The sequence below is a fragment of the Myodes glareolus genome, chromosome 8 (assembly GCF_982192425.1).
Source record: "Myodes glareolus chromosome 8, mMyoGla1.1, whole genome shotgun sequence".
Taxonomy (NCBI): domain Eukaryota; kingdom Metazoa; phylum Chordata; class Mammalia; order Rodentia; family Cricetidae; genus Myodes; species Myodes glareolus.
Genome location: NC_142033.1, coordinates 109,469,690 through 109,492,169, shown reverse-complemented (window position 1 = coordinate 109,492,169; position 22,480 = coordinate 109,469,690).

The following is a 22,480-nucleotide window of genomic DNA, read 5'->3' as shown; positions in this document are numbered from 1 at the left end:
TAGTAAAAAATTAAAAACTTATGTGAAAAAGGTCTCTGAATTTACTATAAAATGTAAATTGAGTCTTCATCAATTAGCAGGCATAGACTCAGCAGAGATTATAGTGCCTTTTACTGCTGATTAAATAAAAAAGTTGTGAGAAGACAATGAACCTTGCCAAAGGGCTTGTGCTAATTTTGGGGAGAAATTAATAGCAATTATCCCAAAGGCAATAGACTTAACCTTATAAAGAGAACTTCTTGGATTCTTCCCCAAATTGTACGTGATGCACCAATAACTGCAGCCCGTACATTTTATACTGATGCTAATAAATCAGGGAAGGCAGGTTACAAATCAGATGAATTGAGTAAGGCAGAATTATATGCTATTCTTATGGTACTAAGGAATTTTAAAGAACCTCTCAATATAGTTACTGATTCACAATATGCAGAAAGAGTTGTCTTACATATTGAAACTGCTGAATTTATACCAGATAATATGGAATTGACTTCATTGTTCATCCAGGTTCAAGACATAATCAGGAATAGGCTTTGTCCTATATACATAAGACCATCCGATCCCATACAGGTCTGCCAGGTTCTCTAGCACAAGGTGATGCAGAAATTGATCAATTATTGATTAGAAGTGTGTTAAAGGCCTCTGAATTTTATAAAAACATTGCGTCAACAGCAAAGGTTTAAAGAAAGAGTTTTCTATTACTTGGCAGCAAGCTAAGGAGATTATAAAAGGTGTCCTACTTGCTCTTTCTATAATCAAACACCATTACCTGCAGGGAGTAATCCTAAGGGTACTGAAAGGAATGAGGTGGATGTGTTCCACTTTGCAGAATTTGGTAAATTAAAATATGTACACCACACCATAGACATGTATTCAGGTTTTCAATGGGCAACTGCCCTGAGCTCAGAAAAGGCTGATTCAGTAATCAGACATTTATTAGAAGTTATGACCATCATGGGCATTCCTGCACAAATAATGACAGACAATGGTCCAGCTTATGACTCTAGGAAAATGAAATGTTTTTCTTATTATAATATAAAGCACATTACAGGTATACCAAATAATCCTACTGGTCAGGCAGTTAGAGAAAGATCATATTGTACTATAAAGGATATACTGAACAAACAGAAATGGATGGAAAATACCCACAGAAACAGATTACATAATGTTTTATTAATCTTGAAGTTTCTTAACGCTAATGAGAAAGGGACAACAACAGCAGAGAGACATTGAATAATAGAAAAGTCTTCTGAATTAGATAAACCAGTTTATTTTAAGAATGTGCTGACCTCACACTAGAAACCAGGAGATGTGCTGCGTTGGGGAAGGGGTTTTGCTCTTGTTCCCACAGGAGAAGAAAAGCTATGGATACCATCAAAATTAATAAAGATTTGATTTAAAAAGGTGAAACCTCTTGAAATGGAGAAATGACAGCTCATCCACAATGATGACAACCATACAGATGGTAAGAAAACTTCATAAGGGTTGGGGCAGTGTTCTGTTCTTGTTTTTGCAGGAAAATATTCATCTTCATAAATTCAAGAGACCCTGGATGTTTGAATGCTGACAGATGGAAAAATAGCTACTCAATAAGGATCATCAAGAAAATCGAATATGATTCATAAGTACAAATGTTAAAACATACATTTATATATATGTATGTATGTATTTATGTTTATGAATATATAGAGCTGGTTTTGGAGTTGGACAATGGCTCTGTCTTTCTCTAAATCCAAGCCTGTTGTTAAAAGAAAAAAATCAGACTTTCTGTCTCATGTCAAGAGCCTCGTGATATGGGACAGAAAGAAAAAAGAATTTAGATTTTTTTCCTTTTCTTCATATCTATTTCTGTTTTTTTATCATATCTTTCATTGAATATATGTTTGTATATGTCTATATAAATAATGCTTAAGTTTTCCACAATGAACAATGAATTTTCCTGCAGTAATCTTTGAAGTTTCCAGAAAGAAGATGGGGGCCCCACAACAACTCCACCTGGTTGATATGACGTCATATGCTGATAGCACTACTACAAGACCTGTTTCGGGTACCAGCTGCTCAAGATGGTTCCAACTTGGTTAGCTGAAATGGTGCACCTTTTTACAGTGTTCTGGTCAGACCTCCACCAAATACTCAGAGACTATTTGCAATTATACCAGACATTAATCTTGGAACTTAATCGTCATTTTACTTTCATAGGATTGCATAGAAAGAACGTCGCCCCCATGGCAGTGGGAAGTAATTTTAGAAGACAATGTCCAATTTCCCAGCAAAGTTTCTCCTCAGAGTTAGGGACATCATATAGAGGTTGATTATAATTGGTATAGGGTTGGGGTTGGATGGGGGAATTTTGCAGGCTCAAGGATCTCTTTGAAAAAAAAGGGAAATTGGATGGGATAATAAATTGGTGTGAGCTTACTCACACTAATAATAATAGTGACTAATAGAGTAAGTACTTATGAGTTATTATTTATAGTCAATTACATTGGTATAGATTCTTGTATGTTGATACAAAGTTAAATTATATTGAATAATGTATGCATGCATGCTTCTACCTTTGCTTAAACATTTTTTATATATTGGCATATATTTATTATATTGCTATGTACATTTTCCCCTCTGATCAAGACACTTAGATATTGTTTATATTTGAAAGTCATTCTCTTCATTTATTGCACAGCTGTTTATTGTCCTAGTCTTTATGTTATATAGGTATTAATAATTATAGGTCAATAGTCATCTATGTTTGTCATACTTATAGTAGACTAATCAGGTTCTTTAGATACATAGAGATTATATTCTACATAGATAGAAGATCTTCAGCCACTTCAAAGAGCTGTAGAAAAGGGCATTTAAATAACTTAGAGTTCTGTTGACGTGAGACACAATTGCTCTTGGAAGCACCAATCTATTCTTGAGAGAATATTGAGCACTGAAGACACTCCACTTGGAACTTGTTTTCTTCTTGGCAAAACTGGCCTTTGGGGAAACAATACCCATGCCTCAACCACTGACAAGATACATAGTATCGGGAAATGGATAAGCAGGACTGTCAAATCTTGCCAAGATAGAGTAAGACAGTTTTGGAAAATTTCCTGCCTTTGAAAATGGTCTGTCAGTTATTCTAGACCTTAGCCAAAGTTGGTTGCTTCAATGTTGTAAATGAGTCTTTGAGTGATTACCCAGGTAGCCAGTTGTCGCTATCATTTGTTGCACGTTTGGAAATTGCTTGATTGCACTTTCTGCTTACTTAAGTAATATTATTTTCCTCCAAATCTTCAGTGGGGTTGGAGACTAGATAATTGTAGTTATTTTCCGCTCATGACTTGGCCAAGTTCTTTATTATACAGACTTAAACTAGTTAGAATAGAATATTTGTTCTTATTGTATATAATTGTGTAATAGGCTTAAACAAAAAGGGGAGGTGCTGTAGGAAGTCTTACAGCTTGTGGTTACCCACCTACTGGGGCATGGCCTCTTAGATCATAGATGCTGATGCAGAGCCTGCGCCCACCCCTTCTTCTTTTTCCCCAGCTGCTCTTTTGGATTGCTGGATTTGATCTCTGTTCTCCGTTCAAGCAGAGAACTCTGATACGTTAGTTTGCCACTAAATTAAAAAACATCTATCTCTCAATTCTGAACTAGGGTAGGATTTCTTTTAAGCTTCTGTTCCACACATATGCTTTATTTTCTTATTTAAATTTATTTCAGAATGTTGCAAGTGAATGGTTTTTTTGTTTTTGTTTTTATGGAGCTCTATTTTTCTCGACTCCTCCTCCTTTTCCTCCCCTCCCCTTCTACTTTCTCCCATGGTTCTCATGCTCCCAATTTACTCAGGAGATCTTATCTTTTTCTACTTCCCACGTAGATTATATCTATGTATGTCTCTCTTAGGGTCCTCATTGTTGTCTAGGTTCTCTTGGATTGTGAATGTAGGCTACTTTTTCTTTGCTTTATGTCTAAAAATCACTTATGAGTGAGTACATATAACATTTGTCTTTCTGGGTTACCTTACTCAATATGATGTTTTCTAGATCCATCCATTAAATTTCTTTCTTTTTCAAGTTAATGGAAACAAGTCTTTATTAAGTAACTTTTAATATCAGAACAATAAAGCCCTTATAATTCTTTTACAGCAAATATATAGTATCAGTGCATTGGCCATCTTAAGTTAAAGTCACTTTTTCATAAAATATATGGTTTGAAATATTACTCAAATTGAATTTATAATACCTATAACTTCCCTACATGTACATAAAAAAGAGTGAGATAAGATGAGCAAATACAAAACTATATTGATAATTTGTCATGCTTTGTTTAAGGTTTGTAGAAACAGTACATGCACTTAATATATGCTGATTCCTTGGCTTATTAGTTGCAATGTACAAATACAAATCACATGCTTGGTAACATTCGTCCATATCTACAAGACTGCAGCTAGAGATTAGGTTTCAATACTGACAATTAACTATCCTACAAGCAATTACCGTTACATCATAATCTGCCACTAAGGCAACTTTTTTATACTGATAAATCAAAGTAAAAAACGCTATTTGTAAACTTTATGTGAAATGTATCTCTTTAAGTGGAAATAAAAACCAAAATAAAATAAAAATGCTAATGAATACACGGAAGATTTTCATTCTTGTTCTACTGTCTTTGTTCTCAGTGCTTTAATTTTACAACCCTGCCATCCAACAATCTAGGCGACATGCTCAGAAATGGGCACCAGGATGCACTCAGTGGTGTCGACTCTCCTCATCCTCAGCAGGGCTGCTTGCTCCCCATTCAGAGTGGCTGCACTGGCCCTGCCACCGTCTAGACAGTAGGCATGGGACTACTGTAGGCAGTAGACAGTAGCCATTCTGCCCTAGGCATCATTCCCTCCATACAGCACCCTTGACGCCACTGCCGGTGCCTCCAGAGCATCGAACCACAAGGCTGGCAACAGCACAGACCCCAGGGGCTCCGGCAGGATCTGCTGGTTCTGAGAAGCGGTGGCCACTGGAGGAGACAGCAGCAGCCAGCGAGGTCCTCTGCTTCAGCCCCCTCCAGCTCTTCCTCCTCCAGCTCTGCCATCTGGGAGGCCGCTGGTCAGCTGGGTGGAGCAGCCTTCTCCTGAGCCAGCTAGGTCCCTGCCCTGCCTGTCCCTGTGCTGCCAGCCACCAGCCACAGCCCTGAGCGCTGAACTCCCCTGGCTGGGGTCTTAGGGGCTGAGTGAGGCCAGGCGTTCCCTCAGCTACAGCCTGCCCGCCTCAATCTCTGAGCCTCCCTGGGGCTGCATAGGCGGTTGCAGCAGCGGGCTCGGGACCATCGCCAGAGCCAGGGCTGCAGCTTGGCATAGTAGCAGTGTGCTGTCAATGGCGGTGGAGGCATTAGGAGAGGCAGGCGACAATCCCATGGCAAAGGGGTTTCCGGGCCCTGCACAGTGCGCAAACACCTTTCCTGGGGAAGGCGGTCGCGCCAGTACCCCGGGCTGAGGAGCACCAAGGCTGCTAGGGCCCCATAAAATTTCTTTTTTTTTTCTTTTTTCTTTTTATTTTTCCATTAAAAAATTTACACTTCCTCACTCCTTCTACAACCCTCCCGTTCCCCTACTCATACTTCCACTCTCCCCTTCTCTGATTGAGAGAGGGCAGGGCACCCTGCCCTGTGGGAAGTCCAAGGCCCTCCCCCTTACATCCAGGCTTAGGAAGGTGTGCATCCAAATAGACTAGGGTCCGAAAATGCCAGTACATGCAGTAGAAACAGGTCCCAGTGCCATTATCAATGGCTTCTCAGTCTGCCCCCCATTGGTAGCCACATTCACAGAGTCTAGTTTGATTGCATGTTTATCCAGTCCCAGTCCAGATGGATTTGGTGAGCTCCCATTAGATCAGGCAGGCTGCTTCAGTGGGTCCCTCGTGGTCCTGATTTCCTTGCTCATCTTCTCCCTCCTTCTGCTCTTCAACTGGACCTTGGGAGCTCAGTCCATTGCTCTGATGAGGGTCTCTGGCTCTATCTTCATCCATCGCAGGACAGAGATTCTATGGTGATAAACCGAGATAATCATCAGTGTGGTAGTGGGGCAAGGACAGTTCAGGCACCCTCTACTCTGCTGCCCAAGACTTAGGTGGGGACATCCCCGTGGACACCTGGGATCCCCCCTAGAGCCAAGTCTCTCGCCAACCCTAAAATGGCTCCCTTAATGTAGATATATTCTTCCCTGCTCCTATATCCGCCATTCCTCCATCTCCACCCTGCCACTCCGCCAAGCTCATGCCAGTCTTTCCCAACTCAGCCTGCTTCGGGGCTGAGGGCTTGGGGAGAATTTCTTAAGGTTCTTCGTGTTAATTAGGCCTCCACATAATCACTCTTGTACCTTGCTCTCTCATTCACAACCCGATCCAGTCCTTACTGCTCCATTATTCCCCATTCCTCCTTCACACAGCCAGCACTCCATCTCACCTCACTTGAATTCTCCACCTCATTGATCCCCTACCAGGTTCATGACCTCCATGACTATTCCAAATTAAGTACACACTGAATACCAACTTCAAGGCTAACATTTCCATATTAGAGAGGTCATGTGACATTTGTCTTTCTAGGTTTGGATTACCTCGCTCAGAGTAGATAGTTCCAGCTCTACGGAGATTTACCACTAATTTCATTTTTCCTTAGAGATGGGAACTCTTCCATCGTTTAAATGTAACACATTCATCAGATTTATTCATGAATCAATAGGTACATAAACTGTTTCTATTTCTGAGCTATTGTGACTAGAGCAGCACTGACCATGGATGTGCAAGCATCTCTGCAGTAGAGGGTCCTTTGGACACGTGCACAAGTGTGGAACAGCTGGATTAAATGATAGTTTTATCTCTAGCTTTTTAAGCAACACCCACACTGAATTCCATATGGCTTTACCAGAAAATAACCACTCTGTAATATGCAATCTACAGATTTCTTATAATTCCCATCATTACAGATTTGAATCAGTGTCTTTAAATCCACAAGTACACTTTTTAAATGAAACTGGATGCCCCAGAATTTGGTGCATATATGTCTAGGATATAATATCTTCTTGTTTAGCTGTTCTCTGATTAGAATGGAGAGTTTCTTGTCATACCTATTGATTAGTTATAGTTTGTAGTCTGTATTGTTAGATACTAATATAAAATTGCTTTCTTCCTTCTTGGACCCAATTGAGTGGCCTAATTTTGTACATCCTTTTGTACTAATTAAGTTTCTGTCTTCAAAACTAAAATAGGTTTCCTGTAGATAAGAAGTAGATGGATTTTATTTCTTGATTCATACTGTCATCCTGTATCTTATAATTAGTTCATTGAGGTCATTGGTATTTAAAGTAATTATTGAAATGTGTTTATTAATTACAGCCATCCTGTTGCTAGTTGTTATGTGTGTTCTCAGTGGTACACCATGTTTTAACCATTATGGCTTTATTTTTTTATTTCTTTCCACAGAATTTTGGATGTGCTAAGTTGTTCTTCAACTTGAATATTGCTTTCTGCACTTTCTGTAGGTTTGGTTTGCTGTCTCTTTGTAGTGTTAAAAGTTTTTCTTTCTCCTTTAATAGCAACAGAAAATTTTTTCTGTGTATACTACCCTAGGTCGACCATCATGGTAGCCTTTAAGGACTTCAAATGCATTGTTCGATTTTCTTCTGACTTTGAAAGTTTTCATTGAGAAATCAGCATTAATTTTGAAGGATTTTGCTGTATTTGTAGCTTCAGTTTTTTATCTTGTAGTTTTCGGTACACTTTATTTGTTCTGTGTACTTAGTGCTCTATCATATACTCTGAGGATTTTCTTTTATGGCCTTATTGATTATGTGTTCTTTGTGATTCTTGTATCCATAATGTGTGTTTGCTTTATTTGGAGAAGTTCTTTTCTATGTTTTTGCTGAAGATCTGGTCTATGCTTTAGACTTGGGATTTGTCTCTCTTCTTTATGCACATAATCTCAAGGTTAAGTTATTTTACTCATGGTGTTTTATATTTTCTGTCTATTCTTTTACTTTTTAAAAATTTCCTCATTATTTGTTCATTTGATCCAGATCCTTTACTTCACATTAAGTCCTGATAATCTCTCTTTTTCTATATTCATTCTTTTTGAAAGGCTTGCCTTATAGTTTTCTTTTTGAGTTATTGAGTTTTTCAATTTCATCTTTATAGTATATATATGATATCATTTTCAGTTTCATCTTTATATAGCCCGAGTCAAGTACAATATTTCTATCTCCTCTTTGAAGTCTGTTCTTAAGCCCTAGATTGTTTTTGTCATTTCCATCAAAATTACTTTTGTATTTTTCTTTGATATCACCCAGGTATTTACTCTCCTTATGTTCTTTCTCCTTAATTTCCTTGTTCTATGAATTTCTGTATCTTTGTCCCAAATAAGTGGCTTTTGGATGAAGAAGAATGAGTCGTCAAAAGCTGGAGGTAATGAAAAATCCTAGAAGAGATTTTTCAGTGTTTTAAAACCAATAGATTATGCTTGGGAAGCGCATGTCAGACATGAGGTTCTGAATTTGAGACATAACATGGAATGACAATTTTAAGCATTACTATCTAAACGTGAAGGTATTCACTATATTATGATTTGTTGTTTTTAAATGTGCATATTCTCTAGAGAATTGTCCTAAAAAGGAAACGAGTAAATTATGACATTAAAGAAAAAATTTTTTTCTGTTTCTTTGTGCCTTCTTATATTATTTGAAGTTTCTGATGTCATTTATGATTGCTCTTTTAAGTTCTGGGTTATGAGGTTCATCTAAATAATTTTCATTGGCAACCATTTCTATAGGATTGGTTGGTTTTAGAGAGAAGATACTGGTCTAGTTTAAGATACAGTTGGTATTTTATGACAATGTCTAAGTATATAGCTTCCTTTAATAGTTCTAAGTCTAATCTAGACTGAGCAGGTTCAGGTAGAAGAGAGGTTGTGTGGGCAGGACAAGCCTATAGGTTGGACATGACTTGGGGTAAAGAAATCAGGTAGACATATAGCTCCTGACTGATATACAGGATGTGCTTCTTGTATGACTGTGTAAATAGACTGGATGCTGTGTTAAAGGAGCCTATTGTTGGGGGAAATATAGAGGATGTTTAGGCAGAAGCTTTGAAACTATCTTGAAACAGAGAGTAGAGGCCAGATTTGATTGGGACACTAGATGTCCAGACTATTATCTCACAGGTGGGGAGAAGACATGAATGAGACATTTGAACAATGTAACAGGTATTTTTGTTGTTGTTGTTGTTAATGTATGATTCAGGCAGGTCTGTGGGAAGGGCTACCACTGAGCTGATGGTCCTGGGCTGTATAAAGAAACAAGTTGAGGAAACCATGAGGAAACAGCCAGTAAGCAGCATTTCTCGAGGGTCACTGCTTTAGGTCCTGCCTCCAGGTTCCTGTCTATACTTGGTGTTTTGGATTCTCTTGATGATGATTACAAACTGTAAGATGAAATAAATGTCTTTTCTCTCTAGATTGGTTTTATAGTGTTTTATCACAGCAACAGAAAGCAAGTGAACATATCAATCACGATTTCATCAGGAAAGAGGATGAAGTACCAAATACATCTACCTACATTATTTATTTGACTTTAATATTAATTTTTGTTAGTTTTCAGAATTGCATACATGTATACAATTAAAAATGCCCATATCCAATCCCATTAATCCTACCGAGATGATCTCTTATTTGTTTTGTATGTATTCTTTCTAACTTCAATATTTTTGCTTTTTATGATACAAATAATTATGTCCATATGTGAATGGGTATGGGGCCATTTCATGGAGCATGGAAAACATGCCAAAAGTCACATACTCAAAATGAATGATTCTCCATCCTCCAACAACTACCAGTATCTCCTCAGTACTGAGTGCTATCTAGAAATTATTTGCTCCATCTACACTAGGATTTTGGCTTTCTTGATCTTGTGTAGGTCTGTGAAGACAACCACAGCTGCTGTAAGGTCATGATTTTTACAGCCGTGTCATGTACACAAGACAGCACCCTGTAATCCTCTTCCCTGTAACATTTGCTCTGCTTTCTCCTTCTTGCTGTTAATGGAAACTTGTTGGTAGTGGTGGGTTTAAGATAATTGTACTGTTTAGGATTGAGAATTCAGGCTTTTATGCTTAATATGTTGAGAACTTCTTCTTTGACTTTTGTTCATTGCAAAATAAACTTTTATGATTAAGGTTGACATCAGCATAGCTCTATTGGTGTGCACATATAAACTATGAAGGCAACTTGACGGAATGACCATTTGCAAGATAGCATTACCATGTCCTGCCTTGAATCAAACATGAAATTCCATTCTGAGAAGCAAGTATTCAATCTAATTAGAAAGTGGTTAATTACTCTATAATAGGCTTGTAAATATTGTATTACCAGACATATCTTACCTGTAAGGTAAGTATTTCAGATACTAGGTCTAAAGTTGGGTAAGACCATTGATGTTTTTTCTCCACAAATCAGCACCTTTTATCATTATAAAATCTAGGTAGTAGGGAAGAAGTTTGGTGGTTGATTTGAGACTGATTTCTTGATATCATTTAGCTAAAGCTCGTAGTGTTTTCAGAAGTATCATCTTGTCATGGGTATGGTGGCTAAAGAACATGGCAGGTTAAGTAAAATTAAGAATGTGTTAAAAATTCTCTTGGAGGTCCACTGCTTTGCTCATTTCAAAGTTAATGATAGTATTCATACCATTTATATACTTAGGAATATGTAGTAATGTACATATATAGCAAAATATGTATATATAACATAATATATATCATGCATATATATGATAATAATTAATGTTAAAATAGGGCATTGACTTGAATGGGTTCAATAAGAGATATATGGGTATATGGGGCATTTTGGAGAGAAGACAGAGAAAGAGGAGATGGTAAAATTAGATGAGCCACCTGAAATCTAATCCCAAGTGTTCAGACCTAAACACCCCTTCACACAGGCAATAGTTATCAGAAGCAGTATATATATATATATATATATATATATATATATATATATATATAGCATATGCATGTATAAGATGTATTATATATTTTATATATTTCATTTATATGTACTTAAATAAGTAGCAATAATAGTTAGAGATGAGGTCATGAATTTTATTATTATTATTATTACTTAAAAATACCAATTCAAATTCCCACCCCCTCTCCTCCTCCCACTGCCTCCCCACACCTTCCCACCCATCCCCCTCCAATCCTAAGAGAGGACAAGGCCCTCAGCCCTGTGGCAAGTCCATGGCCCTCTCTACTACATCCAGGTTGAGCAAGATATACATCCAAAGAGAATATTACATCAGGTAGAGACAAATCCCAGGGCCGCTGTCTGCCCCAAATGTGAACCACATTCAGAGGGAATAGTTTGATCCCATGCTCCTTCACTAGCAGTCCAGCTGGAGTTGGTGAGCTCCCATTAGCTCAGGCAAACTGTCTCAGTGGGTAAACCTCTCATGGTCTTGACATCCTTGCTCATATTTGCACTGCTTCCACTCTTCACCTGGACCTTGGGAGCTAAGTCCAGGGCTCCGATGTGGTTCTCTGCCTCTGTATCCTTTCTCTCATTTCTGTCCTTCATCCATCTTGACTATACCATTCCCTCAAGTTCTCGTTAACCTCCCCCCCTTTCTCCCCATCCTTCTACCCCTTCCCCCACGCTCCCAAATTTTTGTCTGTTTCCAATTTCCAGTAGGGTCTATATATGTTTTTCTTTGGGTTCACCTTAAAACTTAGCTTCTCTAGGATCATGTACAGTGTCCTTTGCTTATGGCTATATGTTTTAGAGATCTGTCTTTTGTCTGATGTGGGGTTGGTGAAGATTTTTTCTCATTCAGTAGGCTACCTATCTGTCTTATTGATTGTGTCCTTTTCTCTACAGAAGCATCTCAGTTTCAGGAGTTCCTATTTATTTATTGTTGCTCTTAGAGTCTGTGCTACTGGAGTTATATTTAGGAAGTGATCTCCTGTGCCCATGCATTGAACGTTACTTCCCACTTTCTCTTCTATCAGATTCAGTGTAGTCAGAATTATATTGAGGTCTTTAACCCTGTTGTACTTGAGTTTTGTGCAGATCTATTTTCATTCTTCTGCAGCTTGACATCCAGTTATGGCAGAACCATTTGTTGAAGATGCTTTCTTTTTCCCATTGTATCATATTAGTACTTTATCAAAAATCAGGTGGTCTTATGTGTTTGGATTAATATCTGGGTTCTTAATTTGATTCCATTGGTCAACATTTCTATTTTTGTGCCAAAACCAAGCTGTTTTCATTACTGTAGCTCTTTAATAGATCTTGATGTCAGGGATAGTAATGCCTCTGGCAGTTCCTTTATTATTCAGTATTGTTTTGGCTATCCTGGGTTTGTTTTTCCATATGAAGTTGATTATTGTTTTCTGAAAGTCTATAAAGTATTTTTTTGGATTTTGATGGGGATTGCATTGAATCTATAGATTGTCTTTGGTAGAATTGCCGTTCTTACTATGTTGATCTTTCCTATCCAAGAGTATAGGAGATCTTTCCATTTTCTGGTATCTTCTTTCTTCAAAGACACAAAGTTCTTGTCAAATAGGTCTTTCATGTCCTTTGCTGGGGTTACCCCAAGATATTTTATGTGACTTGTGGCTATTGTGAAAGGTGATGTTTCTCCAATTTTCCTCTCGGTTTCTTTATCCTTTGTGTATAGGAGAGCTACTGATTTTTTTTTAGTTGATCTTGTATCCTGTCACTTCACTGAAGGTATTTATCAGCTGTAGGAGCTCACTGGTAGAGTTTTTGGAGTCACTTATATACACTATCATATCATCTGCAAATAACGAAGTTTAACTTCTTTTTTTCCAATTCGAATCCCCTTGATCTGTTTATGTTGTCTTATTGCTATTGCTAAAACTTCAAGAACTATGTTGAAGAGATATTGAAAGAACAGACAGCCTTGTCTTGTTCCTAATTTTAGTGGAATGGCTTTGAATTTCTCTCCATTTAATTTGATGTTAGCTGTCGGCTTGCCATATATTGCTTTTATTATATTTAGATATGGTCCTTGTATTTCTAATCTCTCCCAGACCTTTATCATGAAGGGGTGCTGAATTTTGTCAAATGCTTTTTCCACATCTAATGAAATGATCACATGGTCTTTTTTCTTTCAGTTTATTTATATGATGGATTACATTGATAGATTTGCGTATGTTGAACCAGTCCTGTATCTCTGGGCTGAAGCCTACTTGATGATAATGGATGATTTTTTTTTGATGTGTTCATGGATTTGGTTTGCCAGTATTTTATTGAGAATTTTTGCATTGATGTTCATGATTGAGATTGGTCTGTAATTCTCTTTCTTGGTAGAATTTTTGTGCAGTTTTGGTATCAGGGTAACTGTAGCTTAATAAAAAGAGTTTGGCAATGAACCTTCTCTTTCTATTATATGGAACACTTTTGAGGAATACAGGTATTAATTGGCTCTTCTTGAAAGTTCTGGTAGAATTCTGTACTAAAACCATCCGGCCCTTTGCTTCTTTTGGTTTGGAAGTTTTTGGTGACAGCTTCTATCTCCTCGCGGCTTATAGTTCTATTTAAATTGCTCATCTGGTCTTGACTTAATTTTGGTAGATGGTATCTATCTAACAAATTGTCCATTTCTTTTATATGTTCCAATATTGTGGAGTACAGGTTTTTGTGGTAGGCCCTAATGATTCTCTGAATTTCCTCAGTGTACACTGTTATATCCCCCTTTTTATTTCTTATTTTGTTAATTTGAGTGTTCTCTCTTTGCCTTTTGATTAGTTTGGATAAGGGTTTGTCAATCTTGTTGAATTTCACAAAGAACTAGCTCTTTGTTTCATTGATTCTTTGTATGGTTTTCTGTGTTTCTGTTTTGTTGATTTCAGCTCTCAATTTGATTATTTCCTGTCTTCTACTTCTCCTAGGTGAGTCTGCTTCTTTTTTTTTTTTCTGGAGCTTTCAGGCGTGCTGTTAAGTCTCTCATGTGCGCTCTCTCCATTTTCTTTATGTGGGCACTTAGTGCTATGAATTTTTCTCTTAGCACCGCTTTCTTTCATTGTGTCCAATAGGTTTGGATGTGTTGTGCCTTCATTTTCATTGGATTCAAGGAAGGTTCTAATTTCTTTCTTTATTTCTTCCTTGACCCAGGGATGGTTCAGTAGTTGACTCTTCAGTTTCCATGAGTTTGTAAGCATTCTGGGAGTAGTATTGCTGTTGAATTCTACCTTTACTCCATGGTGATCTGAGAAGACACAGTGGATTACTCCAATTTTTTGTATCTGTGGATGTTTGCTTTGTTACCAAGAAGGTGATCAATTTTAGAGCAGGTTCCATGAGGTGTGCTGAGAAGGAATAATACTCTTTTGTTTGGGTGGAATGTTCTAAATATGTCTGTTAATTTCATTTGATTCATTACATCTGTTAGTTCTCTTATTTCTCTGTTAAGTTTCTGTCTGTTTGACCTGTCTACTGTCGAGAGAAGAGTGTTTAAATCTCCTATTATTAGTGTGTGGGCTTTGACATGCGATTTAAGTTTTAGGAAAGTTTCATTTACATATGTGGTTGCTCTTGAATGAGGGGCATAGATATTCAGGATTGAGACTTCATTTTGATGAATTGTTCCTGCTATGAGTATAAAGTGTCCTTCTCTATCTCTTTTGATTGATTTTGTTTGAGATCAATTTTGTTAGATATTAGGATAGCCACACGTGCATGTTTCTCAGGTCCATTTGATTGGAAAATCCTTTGCCACCCTTTACTCCTATGTAGTGTCTGTCTTTGAGGTTGAGATTGTTTCTTGTTCCAGTGAAAGGATGGGGACACCTGAGGCAGAGGAAAGCCACTGCATCTCTCTTGGCACTCCCGAGCCCTGGAGGCAGAAGTGCCCATCCTGGGCTGAGGATGACTCTATGCTCAACACACACAGCCCCAGGGGAATCCTCTCCTCTTTAGAGTTCTGCACCCAAAGGACCAGAGAGGCCCCTCCTTGGCTCCTCCCAGGGCAAGGCCACCTGCTTCCCAAAGGCAAGGAATCCCAAGATGTGGTCATGGCTGCCATGCCAGCCCCCCTGGTGTCACTGGTATCTTTGGTGCTGTGGTGAGTGACTGCAGGGCAGTCTCCCAGGAGATTAAGGTGCCTGGAATGGTGAGGGAGGAAGAGGCACCACCACTGCTCACAGACTAGGAGCAGTAGCCCCCTTTCTTCCACAGCATAGCTGAAGTATCTGGCTGAAGAGTACAGCTTCTCCTTCCAGGTTCTGCTGTCCATGCACTAGCAGCTGTGACTGATAAACTCACAGCTGGAGCCCTGTCTGTGGGTCTTCCCCGAAGAGCCATCTGGCATGTGAACAGTGCTCTTCGGGGGTACCCCCAAGAAGACCAAGAAGGAGATCAATGCTCTGTGTGACCAGCTCTAGGTCTACCTGGGCCAGGACCTGGACAAGTGCAGTTGGAAGATCATTTCCCAGGTGCTCTTCACCAAGACCCACAGGGATTGAAAGGCAGGGAGATTGTCTTAGGGCTTAGGCATAGGGATTGGGGCATTTTTGTTGGACGACTAACCACTCACCACTTCTTCCTTTGATTCAGTTGGTGCTTGCATCTCAAGGGGCTATTCTTCTTTTGATTCATTCAGGTGGTGTTATGTATACAGATTTCTATGGCCCAACATGGATAATGTACATGAATAGTATATGTGTGTGTTCATGTGCTGCTGTGTATATATACATGTGTGTGTGTACACATATATGTAATGTGCATAAGTAAATAAAATGAAATTGAAAAGCTTAAGAATCTCCCAATAGGTAGCTTTCTTTCCTTTCCTAGGTTGCTTCTCCAGGAGTCATGACATACACTAGGCATGGACCAATAATTACATATAAATTTTTTTTTGATTTTCGAGACAGGGTTTCTCTGTAGTTTTTGGTGTCTGTCCTGGAACTAGCTCTTGTAGACCAGGCTGGCATCGAACTCACAGAGATCCGCTTGCCTCTGCCTTCCGAGTGCTGGGATTAAAGGCGTGCGCCACCACCACACGGCTCATATAATTTATTTGAAAGTGTAACTACACATCTAGATAAAAAAGTTTTCCCTTCATGTAAAAACAGTGACAAAGTATAGAGAAACTATAGGCATTGTATGAATAGTGCAAAAGGTATTAACAGTTATTTTACACAGCTATAGGAATGAAATACTCATGACAGTGTCAAAATAGACATGTTAATTGAAGAATTTGAATGAAAGTCCCAGACACAAATCCACAACCTATGAACACCTGATATTTTATAAAGAAGCCAGAAATATGCAATGCAAATGAGAATTATCTTTAACAAATGGTGCCATTCTAACTGGATTCTATGTGTAGAAGAAAGGAGATAGCGCCATATTTGTCAGCCCGAACAAACCTCCATTCCAAGTGATTCAAAAGCCTCACCTAAATCCATTTTTACTGAACTAGACAGAAGAGAAACTAGGGAATAGCCTGGAAAGAATTGACAGAGGAGACTACTTCTTAAACAAAACACTGATAGTGCAGGCACTAAGATCAACAATTAATAAATGGGACCTCACAAAACCAAAATTCTTCTGGAAAGCAGAGAACACTGGCAATAGGATAAAGCAGCAGCTGGCAGATTGGAAAAGGATTCTCCCTAACTCCACATCTAATAGAGGGCTCATATCACAAATATCTAAACACTGGAAGTCCATGTGGTAATCTGTGACCCGTGCTGCTGCCAGATTTTAGGGGCAAGGGATATTCTTTTGCAGACCCTTTATTAGGAATGAGAGATATTGAAGGCTGCTGTGACAACCTCTCCCCACAAACAAACAAACCAATTTAAAACCAGTCCAGACAGGGAGCTGTTGAGGAAAATTTTTGAAAATTTGATAAAGTTTCTGAAGTATATAGATCTTCACAAATGATGGGTTTTCCTGTGGGGCAGGGGGCTGGGAATAAACTTAGCAATCTTTAAGGATCTGGACACTGTGAGTTTGACCATATTCCAGTGAGTATATGGGAGACACAAATTCAGATTGGTGTATATTTTTTCTCCTTTTTATTTTTATTTTTTGAAAGGGGAAAAGGGTAGAAGGGTAAGCCTGGGAGGAATGGGAAGAGAGTGTGCTCAGTGTCCATTGTATGAAATTCCCAAGTAATTAACCAACTTATTGTATTGAGGCAAAAAAAAAACCTCAAGAAATTAGACATAAACAAATCAATTAATCCACTTAAACTGGGTTACAGGTATAAACATAATTCTCCATAGAGAAATCTTGAATGACTGAGAAAAAGCCCCCCCAAAAATGTTCAACATTTTTAGCAATTAGGGAAACGTAAAATCAAAACTAGTTTGAGATTCTATTGAACATCTGTCAAAATGACTAAGATCCATAGCACAAGTGACAGCTCGTGCTGGTTAGGATGTCGAGCATGGGGAACATTTTTCCATTGTTTGTGGGCTTTAAAACTTGTATAACCAATATGGCAATCAATGTGGATGTGCAGGCTTTGTTGACTCCTCATGGAGGCCTTACCCTTTCTGGGGAGTAGATATGGTCATGTGCATTGAGGTAGGAAGAACAGGAGAAGCCAGCCATTCTAGTTACCATGTTGTTGGAGTTGGAGGAGATGCTCAAGTCTGACTGGGTGGCAGTGCTGCCCCATGTATTCAAGGAGAGCGAGTATAACGAGTTCATGTTCACTGTGGCCTGGAACAAGACTGAAGGCAAATTTGCCATACCCTGCCAGAGCAGGATGGCCAAGAGGCTGAGGAGCGGTTCCCGGGAACAGATTGGGACTCCTGAGCCAGATGGAAGCCACTGCCTCTGCCATAGCGCTTCCAAGCCCCAGGCCGCAGAAGAGCCCGGCCTGGGCTGAGGATGGCTCTGTGTTCAGTGCATGCCACCCTGGGGGAATCCTCTCTTCTACTCTGTCAGGCCAGCAAAGGACCAGAGAATGCTCTCCATGGCCCTGCGCAGGGCAAGGCAAGACTACTTCACTGAGGCAAGATTTCTCGAGATGCAGTCGGAATAGGACCAGAGAATTCCCTCCATGACCCCGTGCAGGGCAAGGCAAGACTGCTTCACAGAGGCAAGGAATCCCGAGATGGGCTCCCAGCTGCCATGCCAGCCACTCCGGAGCCCCGGTGTCTTTCTTGCCAGTGGTGAGTGTCTGCTGGTGGTCTCCAAGAAGATCTAGGTGCCTGAAATGGTGTGGGAGGACTAAGTGCCACTGCTGCTCACAGACTAAGAGCCACAGCCGCCTTCCTTCCACTGCAGGACTGGAGTTTCTGCCTGAAGAGTGCAGCTGTGGCAGGTCTTCTCCTTCTGGGTTCTGCTGTCCCTCTCACCCGCTCCCTCACCCCTGTCACCTTAGCCCTCACCACCCTCACCCGCTCCCTCACCCCTGTCACCTTAACCCTCACCCTCTCCCTCACCACCCTCATCAGCCCCAGCCTTGGCTCTCGAGGCCCCACCGTTCATGGCTAGGCTGAGGTCTCACACTCTGAGGTTGTACAGAGTCCAGCCTTCCCCAGGAGCTCTGCGCATGCGTACTTAGGCGAGTGCCGGCAACTGTTGAGAAGACAGTTGGCAGAGCAGGAATTGTGGCCTCTGAGCCCAGAACCTACAGTCCAGTTTGCTGTCCGCTGCCCTGTCTGCCACTCAGTGGGGTCAGTGCTGCATGAGGAGCCTGCATGATGAGAAAACCGCCTCTTTTTTCCGTCTCGGAGGCAGCCACTGGTGAGCCGTGTTTCCCCCATGGGAAAGCAATAAACTTCACCCAGAAAGACTTCAGGGAAACGCGGCTCAGTTTTCCTAACAGTAAGACTCCACTGGCATCTGGTTAAAATTAGATTTAGAAATGCTAGGGCCCAGCCGGACATTCACTTCCAGCCAATGTCTCCTCACACCTAGGGTTACAGTTAATCTGACAGCCAGTATTTCCAAAATGCAGCCGTTTGTACTGAAAAACAGCGCGTGTATTCTTTCCTTTAGATGGGAAGTCGGCAGGTTTGTACAGGTTCTGTCTGCCAGGCTGTGTAAATTGGTGCCATTGTATTTCTCCTTTTCATTCCTTCTTTTTAGTGAATTTGACTTCTTCTTTTCCAATTTGTTTCCCCTTCATGTCTTTTTGTTGTCTTATCACTCCAGCTAGAACTTTAATTACTATATGCATAGATATGGAGAGTGGGCTACCTTGTCTTGTGCCCGATTTCAATTGGACCACTTTGAGTTCCTCTCCATTAAATTTTATTTTGGCTGTTGTGTTGCTGTATGTTGCCTTTATTATGTTTAGTTATGTCCTTGTATCCTTCCTTGCTCTCTCCAAGGTTTCTATCATGAAGGGGTGTTGAGTTCTGAGGAAGGCTTTTTCAGCATCTACTGTGATGATCATGTGTTTTTTTTCTTTCAGTTTGTTCACATGGTGGATTACGTTAATAGATTTTCATATGTTGAAGCATTCCTGTATCTCTGGGATGAGGACAACTTGGTCATGGTAGATGATATTTCTGATACGTTCTTGAACTCGGTTTGTCAGTATTTTACTGAGTATTTTGGCATCAGTGTTCATGAGTGATATTGATCTGTAATTGTTCTTAATAGTGTCTTTGTGTGTTTTTGTATCAGGGTAACTGTAGCCTCACAAAAAGAGTTTGGCAATGTTCCTTCTTTTCTATTGTATGGAACCACTTGAGGAATATTACTATTAGTTCTTCTGTGAAAATTTTGTAGAATTATGAGCTGAAACCATCTGGTCCCGTTTTTGTCTTTATTTTTCTGCGGGGGGGGGAGGGAGTTGGGAGACTTTTAATGACTGTGCTATTTCTCTAGTGGTTATATTTCTATTTATTTTGCTTATCTGGTCTTGATTCAATTTTGGTATGTAATATTTACCAGAAAATTTTCCATTACCTTTAAGTTTTCCAATTTTTTTGAAGTACAGGTATTTGATATATGACCTAATAATCCACTGGGTTTCCCCCATGTCTATTTTATGTCCTCCTTTTCATTTCTCATCTTTTAATTTGGATATTCTTTCTGAAGTTTGGTTAGCTTGGAAAGACATTTTTCAATTTTGTGGGTTTCTCGAAGAATCAACTCTTTGTCTCATTGATTCTTTGTACTGTTTTCTTTGTTTCTATTTTGTTAATCTCATCTTTCAATTTAATTATTTCCTGTCATCTAATCCTCCTGGGTGAGTTTTCTTCTTTTTGTTATAGAGCTTACAGCAGTTCTGTTAACTTTCTGATCTTGGATTTTTCCAGCTTCTTTATGTAGGTATTTAGTGCTATGAACTTTGCTCTTAACACTGATTTCACTGTGTTTCATAACTTTGGGTATCTTGTGTGGTCATTTTCATTGAATCGTATAAAGTTTTAATTTCTTCCTTTGTTTATTCCTTGACCCATTGGTGATTCAGATGAATATTACTCACTATCCATATGTTTGTAGGTTTAGAAAATTAATGCTGGTATTGAATGCTATCTTCTATTCATGATTATCCCTTAAGATATATGGGATTATTCAATTATTTTTGGTATCTGTTGAGGTTTTTTTTTTATTGAGTGTATGGTCAATTTTGAGAAAATTCCATGGGGTGTAGAGAAGAAAAGACGGTATACTCTTATATGTTTGGATACAATATTCTATGGATGTTGGTTAAGTCCATTTGAGTCGTAACATCTGTTAGATCCCTTATTTCTCTGATAAGTTTCTGTCTGTCAGACCTATCCAGTGGTGAGAGTGGAGTGTTGTGGTCACCCACTGTTAGTGTGTATGGCTTAAAATGTGATGTAAGTCTTAGAAGTGTTTCTTTTACATATGAAGGTGCCCTTGTATTTGGCACATACATGTTGAGTATTGAGATTTTTTCTTGATGGATTTTTCCTGTGACTAACATTAAATATCTTTCTTTTTCTCTTTTGATTCATTTTAGTTTGAAGTGTATCTTGTTTGATATTTGGAGAGCTACACCATCTTGTTTCTTAGGTCCATTTGACTTGAAAATTTTCTCAACCCTTTATTCTGAGATGATGTCTGTCTTTGAGGTTGAGGTATGTTTCTGGTATGCAGCAGAAGGATAAACTCTGTTCTTGTATCCAATCTGTTAGTCTGTATCTTTTTATAAGTGACTTGAGACCATTTATATTAAGGGATATTAATGACCAGTGATTGCTAGTTCCTGCTATTTTACTTTTTGTTGTTAGTGATATTATTGTTTTTGCTTTTCTTTATTTGGGATTTACTGCTATGAGATCATCTATTTTCTGTGATTTCGTGAATGTAATTGACTTCCTTGGGTTGAAATTTTCCTTCTAGTACTTTCCATTAAATCTGTTCATGTCATGGAAAGTCTTTCCTCTGTCTATGGTAAAAGAAAGTTTTGCTGGGTATAGTAGTCTGGGCTGGCGTCCATGTTTTCTTAATGTCTGCATAATGCTTGACCCAGACCTTCTGGCTTACATTGTTTCCATTGAAAAGTCAGGTGTAATCTAGCAGGTCTGCCTTTATCTGTTACTTGACCTTTTACCTTTGCAGCTCTTAGTATTTTTTCTTTATTCTGCATGTATATTGTTTTGATTATTATGTAGCAAAAGGACTTTTTGTTGTTCATTCCCCTCCCCCACCACAAAAACCCATCATTTGTGAAGATCTATATACTTCAGCATCTTTACACCAAGCAGAATTTGTGTTTCCCGTATACTTATTGGCTCATGGTCAAACTCAGAGTGGCCAGATCCTTAAAGATTTCTAAGTCCATCCCCACCTCCTTCCCTGACATGAAAGCCCATCATTTGTGAAGATCTATATACTTCAGCATCTTTATCACAATTTTAAGGACTCTCTTCAATGGCTCCCTGTCTCAACCCTTTTAATTTTGATTTGTGTCTTTCGGGGGGAGAGGTTGCCAGAGCAAGCTTCAATGTCTCTCATTCTCAATCATGGGTCTGCAAAAGAAGATTCCTTGCCTAGAACAACTGGAGGCAGCATGGACTTGCTGTCCTTATATATTTGGGATGCAAGCCCTCTATTAGATGTGGAGTTAGGGAAAATCATTTTTCAGTCTGTAAGCAGATGTTTTGTCCTATTGGCAGTGTTCTCTGCTTTCCAGGAGATTTTCAGTTTTGTAAGATCCAGTGTATTAATTGTTGACCTTGGGGCCTACACTATCAGTGTTTTGTTTAGGAAATAGTCTCCTGTGTCAGTGCATTCAAGGCTATTCCCTAGTTTGTCTTCTGTCAGGTTCAGTACTTATGGTTTTCTGTGAGGCTTTTGAATCACTTAGGCTGTAGTTTTGTTCAGTCTGACAAATGTGGAACTATCTCCTTTCTTCTATACACAGACATCCAATTAGACTGGCACCATTTGCTAAAGAAGATTTCTGTTTTTCATTGTATATTTCTGGCTTCTTTATAAAATATCAGCTATTCATAGGTATGTGAATTTATATCTGGGTCTT